At 41.3% G+C, this 22275-nt stretch overlaps 1 protein-coding gene, 1 long non-coding RNA gene and 2 pseudogenes across 3 annotated transcripts in view; 1 reads left to right on the top strand and 3 right to left on the bottom strand.

The window, feature by feature from the left end:
* The window catches only part of LOC113175444 (DNA repair protein RAD51 homolog 1 pseudogene), a 34095-nt pseudogene extending 28637 nt beyond the window's left edge, over positions 1-5458 (bottom strand).
* Positions 5459-5496: 38 nt separating this feature from the next.
* Positions 5497-6083, bottom strand: LOC113175445 (F-box/WD repeat-containing protein 7 pseudogene; annotated as a pseudogene).
* Positions 6084-7492: 1409 nt separating this feature from the next.
* On the top strand, positions 7493-11905 carry LOC144250759 (uncharacterized). Its single transcript, XR_013342540.1, has 3 exons — positions 7493-7840; positions 8037-8108; positions 8518-11905. It is a non-coding gene; the product is annotated as an uncharacterized LOC144250759 (long non-coding RNA).
* A 2606-nt stretch (positions 11906-14511) lies between these two features.
* Positions 14512-22275, bottom strand: part of Chic1 (cysteine rich hydrophobic domain 1) — a 95359-nt gene continuing 87595 nt past the window's right edge. For both annotated transcript variants that reach the window (XR_013342577.1, XR_013342576.1), the window contains exons 4-5: positions 16556-16614; positions 14512-15900 (exon numbers count right to left, since the gene is read on the bottom strand). The gene's annotated coding sequence lies outside the window, so the exon portion shown is untranslated. The remainder of the gene's footprint in view (positions 15901-16555; positions 16615-22275) is intronic.

The raw sequence follows: 22275 nt of genomic DNA, 5'->3' as shown, positions 1-22275 counted from the left end.
GTAGAAAACCATCATGAGCCATGCTCTATATTCTATATTTTTAATGTATCTGTATCATTGATTCATTTCAGATTTAAGAACAGACAAAATTTGTCTTTCAAATGGAGACTCAGAGGGGATGATCACCTTTATTATTGCATTTATTGATTTACTTTTTTTTTTTTTTTTGGTACCAGGGATTGAACCGAGGGTTGCTTAACTACTGAGCCACACCACAAGCCCTTTTTATTTTTTTTTTTATTTTGAGATAGGGTCTCACTTGCTAAGTTGCTGAGGCTGGCTTTGTACATGTAATCCTCCTGTCTCAGCCTTCTGATCCCCTGGGATTATAGGCTTGCGCCACCACACCCGGCTTTTTGCTTTAATTTACTCTTTTTTTTTTTTTTTTAAAGAGAGAGTGAGAGAGGAGAGAGAGAGAGAGAGAATTTTTTATATTTATTTTTTAGTTTTCGGCAGACACAACATCTTTGTTGGTATGTGGTGCTGAGGATCCAACCCAGGCCGCACGCATGCGAGGTGAGCGCGCTACCACTTGAGCCACATCCCCAGCCCCTACCTTTTTTTTTTTTTTTTTTAAGAGAGAGACAGAAAGGGAATTTTTTAATATTTATTTTTTAGTTTTAGGCGGACACAACCTCTTTGTTTTTGTATGTAGAGCTGAGGATCGAACTCGGGCTGCACGCATGCGACGCAAGCGCGCTACCGCTTAAGCCACATCCCCAGTCCCATATTGATTTACTTTTTTATTTTGCTGTTCTTGAGATCAGACCCAGGACCTTCACATGGAAGACAAATGCTCTACAACTGAGCAACACCTCCAGCTATACCTATTTATTAGGCTTTAACATAATGAGTTTTAGGACTTGAGTCCCCTCTTTTAATTTACACTGGGTTATGTTAACAATTTTAAATGAGGATTCATGGGGTCCCATTTTCTCAAGCCCACTTTTAAGTACCAAAGACTTTATTTTTATTCTTTCAGAACATTTATGTCCAGAATTAGAGCATTTTGTAGCAGTGACTAACTGTGGAAAATTAAATCAAGGTAAAAGCTAAATGAAGACCTATACTTTTCTTTCTATATCAAATTAATTACCTAAGATTATAGCGGGCCAGGTGTGCTGGAGTCCTGCTGTAATGCTAGCCATAACAACTTCATGAGACTCTCATCAACTTGGAGAGACCCAGTCTCAAAAAATAAAAAAGGGTCAGGCTGTAGATTAGTGGTTTTGTTCCTGGCTTCAATCCCAGTACCCATCCCACCACTAACAATAACAGCAAAAAACAAAATAAAGAGGAAACAGGGTTTAAAATCAGTGGAATGCCCAGATGTAACCTTTTTTTTTTTTTTAAAGTATTTATTTATTTATTTTTTAGTTTTCGGTGGACACAACATCTTTGTTTGTATGTGGTGCTGAGGATCGAACCGGGGCCGCACGCATGCCAGGAGAGTGCGCTACCGCTTTAGCCACATCCCCAGCCCCTCAGATGTAACCTTAATTTGAGCCCTACTATGATTAATTACATGAATTTTTGTCAATAGTGTAGTTTATTATTTGTTAGAGTTCAGTTATAATCTATGTGGTGGTATAAAAATCTGTCAGAACATTTTTTAAAATATTTATTTTTTAGTTGTAGTTGGGCACAATACATTTATTTTATTTATTTATTTTTATGTGGTGCTGAGGATTGAATCCAGGGCCTCATGCCTGTTAAGCAAGCGCTCTGCCACTAAACTACAGTCCCAGCCCCAGAACATTTTCTTTTTAACTTTATGTTATATAAATTTTTTTTCTTGGTACCAGGGATTGAACCCAGGGGCACATAACCATTGTGCCACATCCCCAGCCCTTTATTATTTTGTTATTTTTTATTTTGAGACTGGGTCTCTCCAAGTTGATGAGCATCTCGTAAAGTTGCTATGGCTGGCTTTGAGCTTTCAACCCTCCTATCTCCTGCTTATTTTTTATTTTTTCTGTTTTTTTAATCATTCACAGTTATTTTAACTATTCCAAGGAAAAAGGATCGTGCTTTACATTCAGTGGTTCTGTTGGTCAAAAATCATTTGAGCAAGAGTTTATTTCTTTCCTCTAGTCCATTAGCCTATATATGTGTCTTAATTTTAATTTGTGACAGCATCTATGCCCAATGCAGGATATTTTATGGCAATAGGAACTATGACCATGGGAAACTCAAGCAACTATATAGTTAAAATGGGGCATAACTATTTTTCCTATAAAGGTAGTTATTTTATTAAAATTATAATGTTTAACTTCAGCAATATATCCAGGTATAAATAGATGAGCCCCAAGAATATATTGATTCTGGAGCTTAGTCAATTAGTGCATTTTAGCAAATGCTAAAATTAATTAAGAACCTATGTTGAGGGCTGGGGATGTGGCTCAAGCGGTAGGGCGCTCGCCTGGCATGCGTGCGGCCTGGGTTCGATCCTCAGCACCACATACAAAACAAAGATGTTGTGTCCGCCGAGAACTAAAATAAATAAATATTAAAAAAAAAAAGAACCTATGTTGATATGTGCTTATTATTATATGTGCAAAATTGTATTCTATCAATTTATAGTACATAATTTTTTAAAAAAAAATTTTAGTTGTAGTTGTTCATTGACCTTTATTTTATTTATTTATTTATATGTGGTGTTAAGACTCGAACCCAGCGTCTCACACATGCCAGGCAAGTAGTCTTCCCCTGAGCTACATCCCTAGCCCTGTAAATGTTAGTATGTAAAATTTGAGTTTCAGGGGCTGAGGTTGTGGCTCAGTGGTAGAGTGCTCGCCTAGCATGCATGAGGCACTGGGTTCAATCCTCAGCACCATATAAACAAATATTTTTAAAAATTTGAGTTTCAGGGCTGGGGATGTGGCTCAGGCGGTAGCGCGCTCGCCTGGCATGCGTGCGGCCCGGGTTCGATCCTCAGCACCACATACCAACAAAGATGTTGTGTCCGCCGAGAACTAAAAAATAAATATTAAAAATTCTCTCTCTCTCTCCTCTCTCTCTCTCTCTCTCTTTAAAAAAAAAAAATTTTGAGTTTCAAATTCTGTAAAATTGTGAATCTGTGTGTGTCTGTGTGTATATATATATATATATATATATATATGAACATGTTAAGTATAAATAATATATAAAATATTACATTTACCTATGTAATTTTTTTGTTATCTTTTATTTTCTATGTAGGGGATTTTGTCTTATTTTCTTTCCCTCCTTTTTTTCCTTTCCTTCCTTTTCTTACATTCCTAGCTGCTTGAAACCATAGTGTTCAGTTGTTGTCTTTGCTGAAACTCAGGATGGACATTCTAAGTGGTTACAGGAAGAGGGGTAGGGATAGGCCCCTGCTGCACTGCCTATAGGCAGCCTATTTTGTCCTCTATCTTTCCAATATGACTTTAGAAAATAGTGTTTGCTGAGAGAACTCTAATAGCCCCTCCTTAAGACAGCATAATTTTGTCTTTTGTTTGAAGTATCAGTTCTCTTCAAACAAAAGTTTTGTTTGAAACATTTTTTTTGTTTGTTTGTTTGTTTGTTTTTTAAGTCCCCAATCCTTTTCTCTGTTTTCTTGTGTCCTGGTTGGCCCAAGTAGCTCTGGGCATAGGTGATGGCCTCTTTCTATAGTTTGTTCCAGTTCACCTCTGAGGGGCCTGGATCTACTTTCAAGAAAGAGACAGGGGCCTTAAGAGTGTTTTCGGGCTGGGGATGTGGCTCAAGCCGTAGCGTGCTTGCCTGGCATGGGCAGGGCACTGGGTTCAATCCTCAGCACCACATACAAATAAAGATATTGTGTCCACCGAAAAATAAAAAATAAATATTGAAAAATTTTCTCTCTCTCTTAAAAAAAAAAAAAAAAGTGTTTTTCAACCTCTAGGACCTTACATAAGGCCCTTGGTTTACTCAAAGGCAGAGTATATAACTGAGGACCATGCATATTATCTGGGAATTTTATGTTCCTGAATCAACTGTGGGATATCCTGAGGGCTCTTTGGTGGGCAAGGATATAGGGTCTTCTTGCTCCTGCTGTGCAAGAGTATCATACCTCACTGGGTCAGGGGACGAATTGTAACAACAACAAGGCAAGTAATAACTGAGTTTACCTCTAGGACTCTTTTGGCTGGGTGCTATGGCCTAGTTCAGGAGTTCAACCATAATAACAGAGAAAAGAATACTAAGATAAGGTCTTACCTGAGATAAAATGTTACCCAAGCTAGGCATGCTGATGCATGCCTATAATCCCAGCAACTAGGGTGCTGATGCAAGAGGATCACATGTTTGAGGCCACTAGCATTATTTTAAAATGCAAAGCTGAAAGATTATGGGGAAAGCTGAATGTGTATAGGAGCAGGCCAAAAAATCTGGGAGTGTGGGATCCTGTCCCCAGCGAGAAGGCACTTGATACAGGTGCCTCGTAAGGAAGTAAATAATCTCCTTTAACTTTTGTGACCTGTGCCTGTTTTTCTTCTAGGTATAGAAGTTTAGGATTGTACATTTGTACAGAGTGCATGGATCATGGACTATGTAATGAGTTCAGGAAGAAAAGCCAGGCGAAGATTTTGGCACAGGGGTGAAGACTTCTTCAGCACACAAAGTCACATCATCTCCATTGGTGAGATTTAGGAAAATGGCCATGTTTTGGGGGATGTGGGACTGGGGTATGCTTTGAAGTGACAATACACTGGCCTTGATGCATTTGCCTAGTTTTGTTAAAACCATGGCTTACTGCAAAGATAGGGACTTCTGAAGTAAATGTTCAGAGAATTTCAATACAAAGTAGAAATGAATATTTCATCACACTGAGCCGTATACAAGCTTGGCATTGATGAAAAGAAGCTGCATGAACTCTACTAATGTAGCAGTGACAGGTAAGTTATCTACAGTGACTAGTGGAGTTCTTATATTAATTTTAAGTGCCTTGTAGATACACAGAATAGTCATTGGAGTTTCATTATTCCACTTAAAATGAGCTCCCTTATGTTTATTGCATTGTACTGATAAGTATGTCACATAACAGCAACCATTTTAACCTTCCTGGACCCTTCAATGTTCCCAACACATTTACCTTGCCATGCGCCATCACCACTATCCAGTTCCAGAACACTTCTGTTACCCCCAAAGACTCTGTGTACCTGTTAGCCCTTAGTCCCTGTTGTCCCCTCCCCTCACTGCTTGGCAACCCCTATCTCTATGGGATTGCCTATTCTGGACATTTAAACAAACAGCATGACTTTCTTAGTTTATTAACTTGATTTATGACTTTTAAATGTTTAGGCATGTGGTTTGTGGGCCTTTGATAAAAAAAATTATTGATGCAAAAATTATTAATTACAATTTTCTGTTTTCCTTTACTCCTTTTAATGACTGAATAATCACTTACGTTTTGTAGCAGTTAAGTGAAACATTTCAAGTAGTACATGTACATGTCACCTGCAACATTTTCTGCCATTCTTGGAGGAGGCGTGTAGTTGATTGGACACAATTCTTCTAGTGTTGTTCTTGCCCTTGGCCATTGGCTGCTCTCAGGTCCCTAATAGTTGTTGGTATTGCTGAACATCCCAGTGGTACATGTACATTCTGAGATTTTGCATATTTTCTTTCCAAAGAAAAGGAGTGGACCTTTGAACCGTGGCCCAAGTTTGTTTTCATTTTTGTTGTCTTTGTATAGAATGCGGAGGGGAGGGGGTGAATGGGCAGGTCCACAGGACTTCTGCAGTGTGTGGCACTATTACTCTGTGTGTGTTCATCTCCTCTGCTACTATCACCAAACTGATCAAAATCATCCTGGTCCATTGTCTCTTCCTCTTCCTCTTCAGCAGCATGTTCTGCATCTTCCTCCTGTTTTTCTTGGTTTCCTGAGGAGTCCTTGTATACGGAAATAAGTTCATTATTGTTTTCTTCCACTTGTTCTTGCCAAGAATCATTTGGGTCTCCAGGTCGAGGTTCTGTTCAACAATTTCACCATTCTTTGAAGTGTGCTCCTCCTCTGTTTTCTCATCTATCTGGCTTAAGGTTCTGTGAGACCCTTCAGTTTGTGGTCTTTTGCTGCCCACACAGAGAAATTCCTGATTCATTTCTAAAACCCAGCCTGCCACTTCTTGGACTTTGCCTGGACTATGAGAAGATGTGACAGTTTTCACATTCAAGAATTTAGATAGCCTTTTAGAAATATTGCTGATGGTGGAGACACTGTTTTAGAGAGAAGTCCTGGTGCTGAGAAAGTGGGTTGGTTTCCTTCCTCCTTGGCACTGAGGCAGTAACTGTGGAAGGCTCCTGCTCAAAAATGAGAAGAAGCAGTGGTAGTGTGGCTACAACCAGAGGATGGTTCTGCTCATCTCCCTTTTTTCTTCCTGGGTGTCTTGCTTATTTATGCTTTCTCTGTGCCACTTTTTTTTTTTTTTTTTTTTTTTTTGGTAGTGGTGGTACTAGAATTGAACCCAGGGCCTTATAAATGCTAGGCAAGCATGCTTTATCACTGAGCCACATCCCCAGCCCATGACTTTTTTTTGTTTGTTTTTCTAGTTGTTGATAGACCTTTATTTTATTTCTTTATATGTGGTGCTGAGAATCAAACCCAGTGCCTCACACATGCCAGGCAAGTGTGCTACCACTGAGCCCCAGCCCCAGCCCCCCATGACTTTTTTTTAATACATATTCTTTTAGTTGTCAATGGATCTTTTATTTATTTATTTACATGTGTTGCAAGGATCCAACCCAGGGCCTCACACATGCCAGGCAAGCACTCTATCACTGAGCCACAACTCTAGCCCATGATTTTGTTTTTATAGTTTACCTTGGTAAGAGGCTGTGAGGGAGGACAGGAGTAGAGTAACTCCCCAAAGACCTGCAGAAGAGCCAGGGGTCTGGTGACTGACCAAGGGAAAAGACCCCTAAGGATATTGAGGAAAAGGGGGACAGTAAGAAACTGGAGAGACACTGATCCTACTCTCCCTGCTTCACATTAGGATCCCCACACTCAGAGTGAGGGTGGCTCCTGAGCTGGGGTAAGGTATCATACAAACCAGGGTGACATGCTACAGGCCCAAGAAGGTATTCCAGGCAGCTGACTGGAGAGAAGCAATGACTCAGCTTGGCGCCACTTTCACTGTGTTCCAGCAGTTGAGGCTGCCACGTGGACTCCTCTCCCTACACCTTGTGGATCTTTGCGCTGTGACTCAGGCCGAGCCAGAAATCCCAGCCCCTCCTCAGGGTCCACTTACTAAAGAGGAAGTCCCCACTCTAGGCTGGCAGTAGCAGCCTCCCTGGTGCCCTGCTGCTGGCTCTGACAAAGGCTCTGGCTTGTGCCCGGGCATGAGGAGCCACCTTTTCTGGGAAGGAGAGCTGGGGAAAAGGGTGACGCCACGGCGTCGCTGGTCCTGAGGTGTAGGCTGCTCTCCCGTGCTCGCTGGCTCACAGCACTCTCCAGCAGCAGCCATGGAGCTATGAGCTCATCAGGCTCCTCCCTCTCTCTGTGTAGGTTTCCCGCCTTGACAAAGACAGGGGTGGGGGCGGGGAGAGCGGCGCCTACTGGTGACACAATCACCCAGCGACCGCTCTCCTCCCCCGCCCTCTGCCTTCCGCCTGCAAGGACATTTTTATAATTTTTTTTCTTTTGAGAGAGAGAGAATTTTTAATATTTATTTTTCAGTTCTCGGCGGACACAACATCTTTGTTTGTATGTGGTGCTGAGGATCGAACCCAGGCCGCATGCATGCCAGGCGAGCGCGCTACCGCTTGAGCCACATCCCCAGCCCCAGAACATATTTAAATGCATCAGATATGCCTGCCTGGAAGAGGTGTCCCGATTCCTGGATGGAATGAAAATATTAAGGTTTGGGTAAAGCACCATAAAGCACCTTTTATTTCTTAAAAACGATTGTATCGGTGCATTATAGTCACACATGAAACTAGAGTTTATTTTCACATAATCATGCATGCATGGAATGTACTTTGCTCCATTTTAGCCCCAGGTGTGCCCTCTTTCCCTCTGCTACCCTCTTATTCATTTTACTTGCTTATTATTTCAGATTTAAGAAGACCAAATTGGCCTGTCAAATGAGAAAACAGACACTGGCGTCAACTCCTTCTTAATTAGCTAGGTATGTTTATATGCTCAAAAGTCCTGTATTAACTTAATAGAGCTGTTGAACTGTTTTAACCCAGTGTAAATGAGATCCCATTTTATCAAGCTAATTTGTAGAAGCACAAGCTTACTTCAGTATATTCTTTGTGTCAGAGTATATATGACCAATATAGAAATTTTTGGAATAGTGAGTACTGACTGAAATTTAGGAAAGGCAGCCATAGCCATTTTTTTCTGTATCATATTTAGTTACCTGTTGAAGATTGAAAGCTGCAGAATTTTAAAATTTCATGGGACCCCAGGTGTACCAATTTGGAGCCCCAGTATTATTAGCCCAGTGAATTTTTGTCAGTTGGTGTAGCTTTATCAAAAGTTAGTGTTTAGACATACAGTCAATCAGCACTTTGTTTTTCCCTTTTTCTCAGGTGGAGACTTCATCTGGGAGAGGGAGCATCAAGCCAACAGACCAGGCAACCTGCGGAATCTAATGGGTTGCCTTCATGGGTCATCCATCCTGGGTAACAGGCTCACTGGTCCTTCACAGCCAGGGCCAGCCATTGGCAGGAGCTATGGGGATCTGCATGGGAGGCTGCATCCTGTCCCTGGCCTCCCAGCTCACCAGCTGGCCCCAGGAGGGCCAAGGAGAGCAGGCAGAGGCTTAAGGATCAAGTTCAGCAACAGCCAAACAACTCAGCTATGATTTACCTCTAAATATGGAGCTGGGGATGTGGCTCAATCCCCTGAGAAACAGCCAAATACTGAAATTTTCTTTAAATTTGTTTATTTAGTTTTGGCATTACAATTCTTTTTTTTAAAAAATTTTTTATTGTTGATGGTTCAAAACATTACATAGGTCTTGACATATCATATTTCACACTTTGATTCAAGTTGGTTATGAACTCCCAGTAAAATCCAAAATGTCAGCCAAATACTGAAATTTTGGTAAACAGAAATACTTAAAACCTGATGTCATCATGCTGCAGATGGTTTGCTCTGACTTTCCAGCAAATTGGGAGCTTTTGGAAGTAGCAACATCACAGGTTCCAGGTCAAGGAGGCAACTAAAAGAGAACCTGACTCACCACCAATCTCCTGCCCCCTCCCCCAAACCCTACAGTAATGGAGATACTGTAGCTCTGGCGAAAAGATTTTGGACTTCATAAAAATTTAGCGGGGCACAGTAGCTCACGCCTGTAATTCCAGCAACTGGATAGACCCTTTCTCAAAATAGAAAATTAAGGTGGGCCCAGTGGTGCACACCTGCAACCCCAGCTGCTCAGGAGGGTGAGGCAGGAATAGGGTGAATCAGGAAGATGGCAAATTTAAAGCCAGCCTCTGCAAAAATGAGGAGATAAGCAACTCGGTGAGACCCTGTCTCTAAATCAAATACAAAATGGGGCTGGGGATGGAGCCCAGTGGTGGAGCGCCCCTGAGTTGAATTCCCAGTACCAAGCTGAAGGTTTTGTATCCAATCTACAGTAACCCCCCACTGCCATCTGTGCTTTTGCTTTCCCTGCTAATAGTTACCTGAGAATACTGGTCCAGAAATATGAAATAAAAATACCAGAATAAGAGCAAATACAACTAAAACATTTTTAGAAATTGAAACTCTGTAAGAATTAACAAAAAATGTGACAGAGACACAAAACGAACACACATTTTTGGAAATCCCCAGCGTTTTAAATTTTGAGACAGGTTTTCTCTAAATTGCTGAGGCTAGAATTCCAGGTTTGGGATTACAGGTGCACTTCAAGGCATCAGACTGGAAAAATGGTTTCCACAGTCTTGTTCCATGACTGAGTCACACTCCCTGACTCAGTGCTGAGGGGCTCAGTCACAGAAATGTGGCAGAGCTTTCCCCACCCTTGAAAGGTGTCTCAGTGTCTCCTGCATGGGTGTGTCTTGCTACAGCCCCATGGGTGAAGCTATGCTCACCTGTTTCTTTGCAATATAACCCTGTTTAGGATAGAATCTTCCATGGAAGTGCCTTGTGTTCCCTTCTCTTATTGTGCCCTTGGGTATGGCCTACCCAGGTGTCAGTCAACCTGCTTAAAGTGGACATCATGAAAGACTCAGCTCCCTGAAACCTGACCCCTTGGCCTGATCTGAATAGCTTCTCCTCAATAAAAGGGGTCAGCAGGTTCTCACTCTTCCTGTGTACCCTGACCCTTAGAGCCATCATAGCCACCCCCAAAGAAAAAGGTATATGTGTCTCTTGCGTGGTTATTTCGCGCAGTCCAATTAGCCCAGTTTTCCTGGAGTGACCCTTGAACCTTAGAGTCACAAGAACAGAAACCCCGCACCATTCAGTAATGCCACAGATTTTCAATTTGTAAAAAATGCAATATCTATAAAGTACAGTAATGCAAGGCATTATGATGTTAGAGAAGACATGGAGAAAAAGGAACCCTTGTGCACTGTGAAAAACTAAACTAATATAGCTATTACAAAAAACAATATACATGACTCAAAACACTGACCCAGCAATCTAAAGGGTATATATCCAAAGGAACTGGAATCAGTATGCCAAAGGAAATCTGCATTCTCACATTCACTGCAGAATAAGATATAGATGTTCATCACATGGTTACATTGTGAAAACAGAGGGGAGTTTTTTTTTGGTAGGGTATTGAATACTGTTCGGCCTTAAAAAACAAAATCCTGTCATTTGTGACAATACGGATGGAGATGTACCTCAAACTATGTGAAGCAAGCCAGACATAGAATGACAAATACCACATAATCTCAATTCTATATGGAATGTATAAAACGTAAACTCACAGAAACAGTATAAAATGGTAGTTGTCAGTCGGGTTAAGGTATATGGGGGTAGGGGTGTGTGTACACATCTGTAATCCCAACAGCTTTGGAGGCTGAGGTATTAGATATAATCTTATACAAATGCTTTGAACTGGAATTTATTTTCCATAAAGTCAATGTTCACAATATTCTTGAAGAAATGATGTTGAAGAATGGTAGTGGAGACTGACATATCAGACAAAATAGTGAAAAAATATTCAACTTTCTCCTGTGAACAGTTCATACTTTTAATTTTGGATAAGTGTGGTTAGTACTGGGGATTTGAACTGAGGGCCTTGCATATGCTAGAGAAGTGCAATACCACTCAGTTTCCAAATGGGCCATACTTTGTGCCTTACAATTGTGTATGTCTGTGTATGAAAACTGTTCATATAAACTACATAATGCTTTATCATTATAATGCAATTATTCTGGAAATAAAAATAAAATTCTCCCTCTCTCCAGTGTGTGTTCTTGGTGCCTTTTATGGGTTGCAGTTGCTTTCAACTGAAAGGTTACATTGTTTTCAGGTCTTTCCTGGGCACGGGTAACCCTGGTCATCATGCTCATGGGTCTTTTTTAATCCAGTAGATGCAGTAACTTTCCTAAACCTTTATTCATTCACATACCTCTTTCTCCATACTCCTCTAGATTCCAGAGTTCCAAATGGGATGATTCTGACAGTTTCTTCAGCTTCAGTGGTTGTTTCACTAGATGGTCAGATCTTAACGATATTACTCCCTGCCCCCAACATTTAATTGAATTATGGAAATTTTTAATCATACAAAGATGAAAGAATATTATATTGCACTTTGATATATTTCAAAGTAAATGGACACTGGCACATATAAAGTAATTTTAACTTTCATGCCAAGTATACATACAATGAATTGCCAAATTTGACATATTAACTTTCTACTTCTTTCTGATAAACTAGATAAATCTCTCCCAACATCCAGTTATACCCTTGAGGGATACCATAAATGTTGTGCGTGAGAACAATGTTTGACTAATGTACCACTAATGAGGTTCACAGGATTTGGGCCTACTTAGAAGCCAAGGAATACGACTCAAATTTTTCATCTGATGATTCCGCACAAAATCCAATATTGACTTGCAAACCTTCAGAGATCAGTATCGTACCAGTTAAGAAAATAATCTGTTCCATTTCTGTACAACTCAAGAGTATTCAAGGGTCCAAATCACCTTTGGTGATTTATGAATGGTTTTTTTAACCAACCCTGCTTTGCCAGCGTAGCAACTGAACCAAAAATCACTTACTTTGTGGGGCAACATAAAATACCACGCAGACACGGAATACCTTTTTATAAGCTTCAGGATGGCTACCCCAGCTTCCAGCCTCAGGCTGTTCTGGAGTTGGCTTCTTTGAGGGATGCTGTTTCTTAGAACATTCTGTCCAAAAGAGGGTAGGATACAAAGAAATAGGTGAGTGCAACTTAACCCCACCAGGTGACATGTACTGAAGCCATGCCTCATTATCTGAGCAGAGGAGTTATGACAGCCTCATGTAATTCTAGGAAGACTATCCTAAAATATATTCACTAGTTTTAGACACCGTATGTTATACTGGCGATATAATTTCTAGGGACCAACATGATTGGGTGGTTTAGGTTTCTCCTATGCTGTCTTTCCTCAAATGATACTCCCAGACAACTTATTTACCATAGGCTCACTTATAGGTATGACTAAAGAAAATGGCAAAGCAAGCAAGCTCACACACCCAGAAAAGTTCGTTTTCAAGGTCTGGGATGGCTGTCCGATCTCAGGGGTCAGCTCTTGGAACTTAAGGGTCCATGGATCATTCTATCCCCCAAAGGGTAAAGGTATAGGATTATAAGGTATATATAGAATTACCTAAGTAGAGGTAAAGCCCAAGTTATTCCTGGGTGGTATAATTGTTCAGTATCTCTTGCTCAGGACTTTAGAAATACACACCCTTACGTCTAGAGTGGCTCCTGACAGGACACTTCAAATGAAATACTTTTCTTTAACTCTTCTCTTGATTCTGGTCTGGGAATTCTAGTTTTCCTTCAGTTCAGATCCCACTTTTGCTTAGCTTATTGCCACCAGGACCAGGGATATATTCTTTGGAGAGTTTCATGTTGCCACCTGGTGGTTATATCAGGCAGTGTCTATAGCAGGGATAGACAACCAGGTGTGTAATGGACGGTCAGTAATTGGAATGGTCTGGATCTTTTAAAAAAAGGAAACTTTGTGGGAGGTGGTGGTTGACACAAAAGGAATTCAAAACCAAGACTGCCACAGTAACTTCCTTGACTCACATTTGTCTTTTATATGCTATTTGCTTGCCAGTTATTGGTTGCAGCAGGAATTTAGAATCACAACAGTGCTTTTGGTTGGTCCAAACAGAAAAGTATTTAAAGGCCAAAGACTCAAAGTTTGAAAAGGACTAAGAGGTCCTACTACTACTACTCTGAGCCTGTCTGTAGCATACCAACACACTCCTAAGCACTTCCAATTTCCATCAGACCCCAAGGGACTCTTGCAGGATCTCTCATACTTACCTACCAGAAGGGAAATGTTTACAAGAAGTTTCTCACTCATAAGTTTTTGAACTCAAGAGTTTAGTGGTAGAGTCAGAAATGTGGTTGCAAGTGGTATTTGGGGGCACATCAAAGCAGTATGTACCCATTTCATGGATGAGAAATGTTGAGGTTGTGATTTTTGGACAGGAATTGAACCCTACTTGTGGTTTGAGTTCTTTATAGTATGGTACTGTTTTGTTTGGATGTTTTTATTCCTTTTTGATTTTTCATTTCTTTGTTCATTTTAACTGATCATAGCTTCCGGAAGAAGTCAGACATTGAATATTTTAGGCCACTCCTCTAACACACCCTTCCCCCCTCCACGTCACTGAATTCTTTTAGCTGTGTAATCCTGTGGTGCAGCCATGTTTCGTCTTCTCGGGAGTTTCCTACACGTATGTTTCTCTTTATTTGCGGGTTTAAGGACCATTTTAGGGTTCTAGACCACCCACTATGCGGGGTCTTTTGCGGGTATTTAACAAAGATGGGAAATTGCATAAATTATTTTTTTAAAAATTCCTTGCTTTGTTATGTTATTTTGTTTCCACCTTCTCCTTGTTTTTCAGATTCTCGACTTATTGTTAGGTAATTGCCGCGCTCGCAATTTCCGTTTCTTTTTTACATCTTTTCTTTGGAATACTTTTGGTCGACTCTTTGGTTGACCTTTTTTGGATTGATTTGGTTTTCTACTCACCTTCCCTTTAGCCCATCGGGGCCTGGATACCTGGCCTATTTTTTTTTTTCCCTTTGCCCAACGGGGCTGTGGATACCTGCCTTTTATTTTTATTCATTTACTTTTTTAAATGTGCCCTTGGGGAGTGTGGATGCTTACTCTTTATATGCATATTTTTTTTATTCGCCCATCCGGGCTGCGGATACCTGCTGGGTCTGTCTCCTCTGAAAGCCCGCCCATCCGGGGCTGCGGATTAGCCCATCGGGGCCTCGGATACCTGCTCTTATTTTTTTTTTCTTGTTTTTCTTTTTTTATTTGCCCATCGGGGCCGCGGATACCTGCTTTTTGTTTTGTTTTTTTTTATTTAATTATTTAATTTTGGTTGGCTCATCGGGGCCGCGGATACCTGCTTCCATTTTTGTTTTCATCTTCCATTCAGAACGTTATGGGTCAAAATGTGCTGATGTTGTGGGTTATTGCAGTACTTGAATGATCCGGTTGTGTTGGTGTGTGAGATCTTTGAGCCGGCATGCGGGCACGCACGCTGGCTGTGGGCGCCATGTTGGCCTCGCTGCATGTGTGGGCTGAGGTCCCGTCAATTGTGCTAAATATATTGGGAGGCAGAATGGATGCCACACCCTACCCCCCTGCAGAGCGACAGTCATGTGCTTTGCATGAGGTATACCGATTTTGGTGCTCCATCGATTTTGGTGCTCGACCTTTCTGTAGGTGAAAGTGGAGGGCGAGAAAGCTGGGGCAGGGCTCAAAATGGCGGATTTGAAAATTGCTGCATTGTGTAGCTTGGCGTTGCCTTCTTGAACTGCACAAGATGGCGGATCCACTTTTCTCAAGTGGCGGGAAGGCCACATGACGTGGCAAGTCTTTGTTCTGAAGTAGCATGGTGGTGATTCATTTTGCTATTCCAAAAGATGGCTAATAAAGCCTCTGCAAAAGTATAAAAGTACTTCCGGCTTTGTTTTTGTCAGGTGGATTTCACATGGATTTCAGGGTGGATTTTGCTGCAGGGGGCTTACCTGGTTGCTAACAGGAAGTTTGTTACATTGTTGACATGGCAGGGTTTTGGTTGATACAATCTAAAGTGGTTTTTGCAGAGGTGGTCCTGCTGCATTAAGATGGCTTTGCTTCCTTATGCTGCCAGAGAGAAAAATGGTTTGGCAGTGCTGGATTGCTCCAGGACCTAACCAATTGGAAATGCAAGTGGAATTTAATTGCACACAGCCAATTGAAGCATATGATTGAATTAGACTTGGGCAAAAGAATTGGAAAGGCTGTGCTGATGGACCTTTCAAGGACACTTACCTTATGTGTGTCTCTCTACACTTATGCTCTTTGGCTCCATTTCAGCATGGCTCCTTGAAGTATTGGAAAGAAATCAGGATGGGCAGGATGAATTCCTGTTTTATTGTGATGGCCAAAGACTAATCTACTCCTTGGCCACTGGTCTAACCTGCACTGTGGCCAGGTTTGTCTGGTGTGGACAAGGTCAAGGACCAAAATGGATCTTAGATGGTCATTGAGCAACAAGTGTTGGAAGAGAAACCCCTGCATTCCTCAACAGGAACACTACCTCATGGCTGATGCTGGGGTCAGATTTTGATTTCAGTGAGAAGTCTGTGTGGCTTGCTAGTGTTTGAATTTAAATAAGAAGTGAGTATTTAGAGGCTTCATCTGTAGATTTCATTTTACTTAGCTTTAATGAGTTTTCATTGTAGGTTCTTCAGAGTTTGCAGGTTCTCCTATCATACTTTCCTAAAGAGATTCAAAGTCAGATTATTTGGCATTTAAAATATTTGCTGTTTTCTTTTTTTTTTAAACTATAGCTTATAAACTAAGACTTCATTTGTAGATTTCATTTTAGTCAGATTATTTGGCATTTAAAATATTTGCTGTTTTCTTTTTTTTTAAACTATAGCTTATAAACTAAGACTTCATTTGTAGATTTCATTTTAGTCAGATTATTTGGCATTTAAAAAATTTGCTGTTTATTTTTTAAAACAATAGCTTAAAAACTCCTTCCCTTAAACCTGTCGCATTGGACAGGAATAGTAAAAAACTTGAAAAGTTAAAACAAGTAATTATTTACAGGCTTCATTTGTACATTTCATTTTAGTCACATTATTTGGCATTTTAAAAATTTGTTGTTTGTTTAAACAATAACTTAAAAACTCCTTCCCTTAAAACTGTCGCATTGGACAGGAATAGTAAAAAACTTACAAAGTTAATACAAGTGAGTATTTAGAATCTGCATTTGTAGATTTCATTTTAGTCACATTATTTGGCATTTTAAAAATTTGTTTTTTAAAAAACAATAGCTTAAAAACTCCTTCCCTAAAATCTGTCGCATTGGACAGGAATAGTAAAAAACTTAAAAAGAGGCTTCATCTGGAGATTTCATCTTACTTACCTTTAATGAGTTTTCATTGTAGGTTCTTCAGAGTTTGCAGGTTATCATATCATAATTTCCTAAAAAGATTCAAAGTCAGATTTTAATTTGCTGTTTTTCTAAGAAAAAAAGAATAGTAAAAAAGGAGTATTTGCTCTTGTTTTCCTGGGCTCAGCGGTAGCACGCTCCCCCAGCACAGTATGCCTAGCACGTGGCTAGACTACTTGGCGATCTGCTCATGGCAGGCGCTCTCGAAGCTCTGCTCGCAAGGCTCCACAGGGCTCTGGGGATCTGCCTTGGGCCCTCAGTTTCCGAATCTCAGAAGCAGGTGAAATAAATAAAAAGTTTTAAAAACATAAACAAAAAAGAAGGTCTACACTAGGACAGGCCTTGATTCTTCCCATTCATGATGCTGCACTAATTAATAACTATCTGGCAGAAAATTGGAGTATTAATGCCCACATTTCCATCTTCTATGGTTTTCTGATGACCCAACTCGTCCCCATCCTGCTGCCAGCTATACCTAGTCCTACCCTATTGCCACTGCCACTTAACAGAGCTCACGAACTGGCGAGCTCGTGAGCTGGCGGGCAGACTGGTGCGAGGCCGCCACAACGCCAACCTATATATAGCCCCAGGCCCCGCCCCAGTTCCGGCCCTGAGGAAGTCCCAACCCCCCAATCTCCCAACTCCCTTCCGGCCTGACCCCCATATCTCGCTAGTCCCTTCTGGCCGGAACCCCCACAGCCCCTGTCCAGTCCCAGTCCCAGCCCCAGCCCCGCCCCAGCCCCAGCCCCAGCCCAGCCCCAGCCCCAGCCCCAGCCCCCTTCCCCCCAGCCCCAACCCCCTTCCCCCCCAGGCCCAGCCCCCAGCCCCATCCACCCCCCAGGCCCAGCCCCTGCCCCTGTCCCAGCACCTTCATCTCCCAACCCCAGCCCAGTTTCTGCGGTAAAGCAACCTCCATCTTCATGGATTGAGCTGGGCGCGCCATTGTTCATTTTGTTAAGACTGAGACCCTCTACCCTTAGCAGTATTCATTTTCAGTGCTGACTGCCCCTGTCACGAACTTGATGCACCCAGTCCCCTTTGTCCACGGGTCCCATAACAAAGAGTCCCTGACCCTATAAAGATGGGAAATGTTAATTAATTAATTAATCAAGAGCTTCATATCAGAGAATGATTGACCATAATTGAAGTTACTCCTCACCTTCTCAGCCCCCTATGTTAAGGAAGGAGAAACTATTGTTGAGATTGCCCCAGTAGTCAGTCTCATTCTCAAACAACCTTTCCTTGGAATATTAATGGGTATGGTCATAATTGTTTTTGGTCCTACCTAAAACAGCCACCTATACTCTTTTCATTGCTGGTTCGTTGAGCAGACTACCAAATACATTGCATTGATCAGTAAGATATATAAAAACATCATTGCCTCTGCTCCTATATATTTGTTTAAGATGTCCCCTCTTGATGCCATTACTGCTGAGGAGTAACACTCTATCTGGGGTCTAGCACAATGAAAGTGGATTCCCATCCCATTAGATTTTCTGGGATACTGCTAGAAAGAGCAGATTATTAAAAGTGCAGCTCTTTCGCAGTTAATTAATTTACACAGCTGTAGTTTTCCAGAGCCTTGTCCATTGGAAAGGGCCACTGTGTCCTCCTTGTACACTGTAACATGTGCTATTCACCTCCAGTGATCATCCATGATGTCCATCACTACATTTGAGCACTAGCTCTGTCTACTCCCTTTATTTCAGCAGGGGATTCTTACTACTCAAGACCTCTGTACTAGGACAGTTTATGTGCACAATCCTAGTTGATTATAACAAAATCTTTGATATTAAGATCTTTGCTTAAATAAAGAGGGTGCTGATTACCTAAAGCCCCTTCTGAAACTCTTATACAAAACTGCAGTTTTCTGTAAATTTGGGATCCCATCCTCTCAGGCTCCCTCTGCATTACTGCAGGGGCGACTTTGGACTGACAAAGTGCACAATTAAAATTGTGGTTCCATAAACTAAAGATTCCATCTCCTCACACCCTATTAGCATTGGGGCAGAGAGTGGACCTAGTAAGGCCCCTTCCTTTGTACAGTTAATATATGTGAATGGGTTTTCCCCTCTTCCTGTGCCAGAGAAAATTTCTGGAATTCAGCAGTGGAAGACCTACCTTAACTTGAGACCTTTGCATTAGAATAGATAATGTGAACCATGGTAACTGACCACAATTATGTCTTTCTGATCAAAGTCACTTGTTAATTTTTTACCTTTGGGGACTATGAATAGGCAAAATTCCAATGCTAATGGTCCCACCCTTTAATTCCTCACTTCCTTTATATTTAAAGCAAGGAATGGAAGGATCCTTTTCTTGGGAGGGCTAATTTATTTCCAGTTGATCCTGGTCTGTCCCAGTAAGCTAAAGTCTGGACTTCTGGGATTTATTATATAGCAGGGGCTGTGAGTACCAGAAGTCTTTCACTTTTGAAAGAGCAAAACTGCCCTAGGGCCCTATTCAATTATACCTCCCTCCTTGGCATAACAGCAGGGAGTGTTTTTATATTACTTAAAAAAATGTGCATAATTAACAGTATTCTAAGCCTCCAATGTTACGTAAGATTCCATTTCTTTGCTTCATGGCATCACTGTGGGGAGGCTTCTAAGTAGCCAAGATTTACTCTATTAAATGTTCATACTTAATTTTGCTCCAGTAATATGCACCAGGTAAAGACCCCACATACTATTTACATTGCAGCTGGAGGTGCCTACTATGTAAGACCCTTAAACTAGCACAGTTAATGTGTACAGTCTTCCTTGTTCTGTACACATTCCCAGATGTCCAAAACTATGCCTTTTGGATCAGGGTGCTGACCAACATAAAGCCCTTGTCCTGAGACTATAGATATATGTATATGGTCCTTCAAGTTAGCGTTCTTTCTGTGACCCTTCACACCTTCTTTGGCTTACTGCATAAGGTACTGTTCACTTGAGGACCATTTTCAAAAACTATTAATGTACATAATGAAAATTGCCTTAGGATCCTTCCCTTTTATACTTTCTTTTAAGTACAGCAGTGGTGTTGGCCATTAAGGCTCCATTTTGTGGCCTGCTGGTATGCATAACTAGATTTGTCCAGGTTTCTATGGACTAGACAGGAAGCCACTCAGGAAGTTTCTGCCATTCCCTTTCAGCAGGGAGTGCCCACTGCAGAAGATCCCTATATTTGAACAGTCAAGGTGTACATATTTGTAATAACTGCCTCTTTGACTTTAATGTACAAACAGTATGTGGCTCATCCCATATGAATAAGATCTTACTCTTAGACCCCTTTGCAGTACAGTGGGGGTGTTTATCTCTAATGCCCCTATTTGTGGGCTTTTATGTGGATGATTATGCTTGTCCATGTTCTTGTGTACTAGATGAGGAAACCTTCCCCACTCTGCCCTTCTCCCTCCTCCTTTCCCTTCCAGTAGAAATGACTACTCCCTAAGATCTTTATATTTGCACAGTCAGGGTGCACAACTATACTAACCAGTCATGCACCTTTGACATTAAGGTGCATAACTCCATGTGGTTCATCCCATTTGAATAAGATCCTACTCTCAGACCCCTTTTGCAGTAAATCAAGGGGTGCTGATCTTTAAGGCACCTATATGGCCTTGGCCTGTTAAATGGGTGATGATATTTTCTGGGTTTCTGTATCCCAGACAAGCCTTCCCCCAATTTCTATCTTACTTCCACTCGTGAAGATCACTCTATAAAAATCCTTGTATTTGGACAGTCAAGGTGTATAATTGTAATAACCAAACCATGCACCTGAACCATGAATATAACCACACTTGGTTTATCTATTTGAATAAGATTGTACTCTAGATGCCTTTTGCAATACAGCAAGGGGTGCTGGTCTCTAAGGCCCCTATTCTTGGCCTGTTATATGGGTGATATTTCTCTGGGTTTCTGTGTCCCAGACAAGCCTTCTCCCAACAGTTCCTACTCTGTTGGGCTGGGCGTATAGCTCAGTGGCACAGTGCTTGCCTATAGCACATGTGAGGCACTAGGTTCAATCCTCAGCACCACACAATAAATAAAGGTATAAAGAATATTCTACTCTCAGGCCCTTTTGGTCATAGAGCAGGGGTGCTGAATTCCAAGGCCTTTATTCTTGGCCTGTTTTGTGCGTGTTTATACTTGGCTAGATTCCTGTGAATTACACAAGGGAGCCAACCTTACCTTCCCTGCCCTATCCCTCCTTTCCCTTCCATCTGCCTTTTCCTGCTAACAGGGAGTGGCCACTCCATAATACCCATAGATATGGAGAATCAAGGTGCACAATTATACTAACCAGTCCTGCACCTTTGACATTAATGTGCATAACTGCACTTGGCTCATCCCATTTGAATAAGATCCTACTCTCAGACCCTCTTGCAGTACAGTAGTAGTACTGATCACTGAGGCTTCTTCTCCTGGCTTCCACATGTTACTGGACAGTCTTCCCCTCAGTCTCTTTGCTTATCAGGAGGGAGTGTCTACTACTTTAAAATCTTTGTGTAAAGTATGTAGTTTTGATTTATCACAACTACGTCCCTTGGGCATTAATATACATAATTGTGGCATGGTTCATCATATTTAACAAAGGTCTTACTCTTATACCATCAATTTGTATATACCAAAGTTTGTGACCTCTGGGTCTCCTTTCTTGGCCTGTTAATACACAGAATTGCATTTTACTGGGTTCTTGGGCACTAGAGAAGGATACCTTAACCTCTGACTTCTCGGCCTTTTAATAAGTGATGCCCACTGCTTAAGACCTCTACACCTGGACATGCAGTTGGGCATACATGCAGTTGACCACAACCCTATTACATCTAGGATCGTTGTATTCCCTTTGCTCTTTCTCAGGGGATACTCCACTGTGCCTCCTAGTGGACCATTAATAAACGTAATTGAATTTTATTTTTTGTCTTTATAGACTAAGATCATACCCATTTACCTATCCTTTGCAGTACAGAAGGGCCTGCTGATCAAGCAAGGTCCTTTTCTTTTGGACCTTTAATATGTATAATTGCATTTGCTACTGTTCTGTGCACTAGAAATGGATCCCACCTACTTCCTTGGCACTTTTAGCCCAAAACAAGTATCCACTACTTGACTATCTTAGAAAGTTCCCATGCACAAAGAAAATGCTCTATCTATGCACGTCTTATGTAGAACCCTTGAGCTCTCCTTGCTTTAGAGCAGAGAGATACTTTTATTCAGTCCCACTTCATTTGGACCTCAGCGTATGTTAATACTAGGATTTCATCTCCTCATATCCCCTTCCATCAGGGAGACATTTACTATGAATCAGCTCTTCTCTTGCAAATATTAACGTACATAATTATGTCTGTTTGTGGACCTGTGTAGTAGAAAGGACCTTAAGTTCTTATTACTACGATCTGATTGCTGCTGAGGCATACTATTCATAACCAAGTCTTGCATAATTAATGTGCAATGATAACAAAAACAATAATAATAATAATAGAGAAAGTACTGATCATTAGGTAAGACCACTGCACCATCATTATATACATCAGTGGTGCTGACCAACTAAGGTCCTTTGGACCTTCAATGTGAATATTTGCAATTATACACGGGTAGAATCCTATGTTCTTACACCCCATTTGCATTACTGCAGGGGCTGCTGACCACCCAAAATGTCTACTGAGACTGTTATGGGCACAATGGAAATTATTAATGTTTTTTTTT

Source organism: Urocitellus parryii, chromosome X (genome assembly GCF_045843805.1).
Source record: "Urocitellus parryii isolate mUroPar1 chromosome X, mUroPar1.hap1, whole genome shotgun sequence".
In the NCBI taxonomy this organism is placed as follows: domain Eukaryota; kingdom Metazoa; phylum Chordata; class Mammalia; order Rodentia; family Sciuridae; genus Urocitellus; species Urocitellus parryii.
This window is presented reverse-complemented; position numbering and strand designations above follow the sequence as displayed.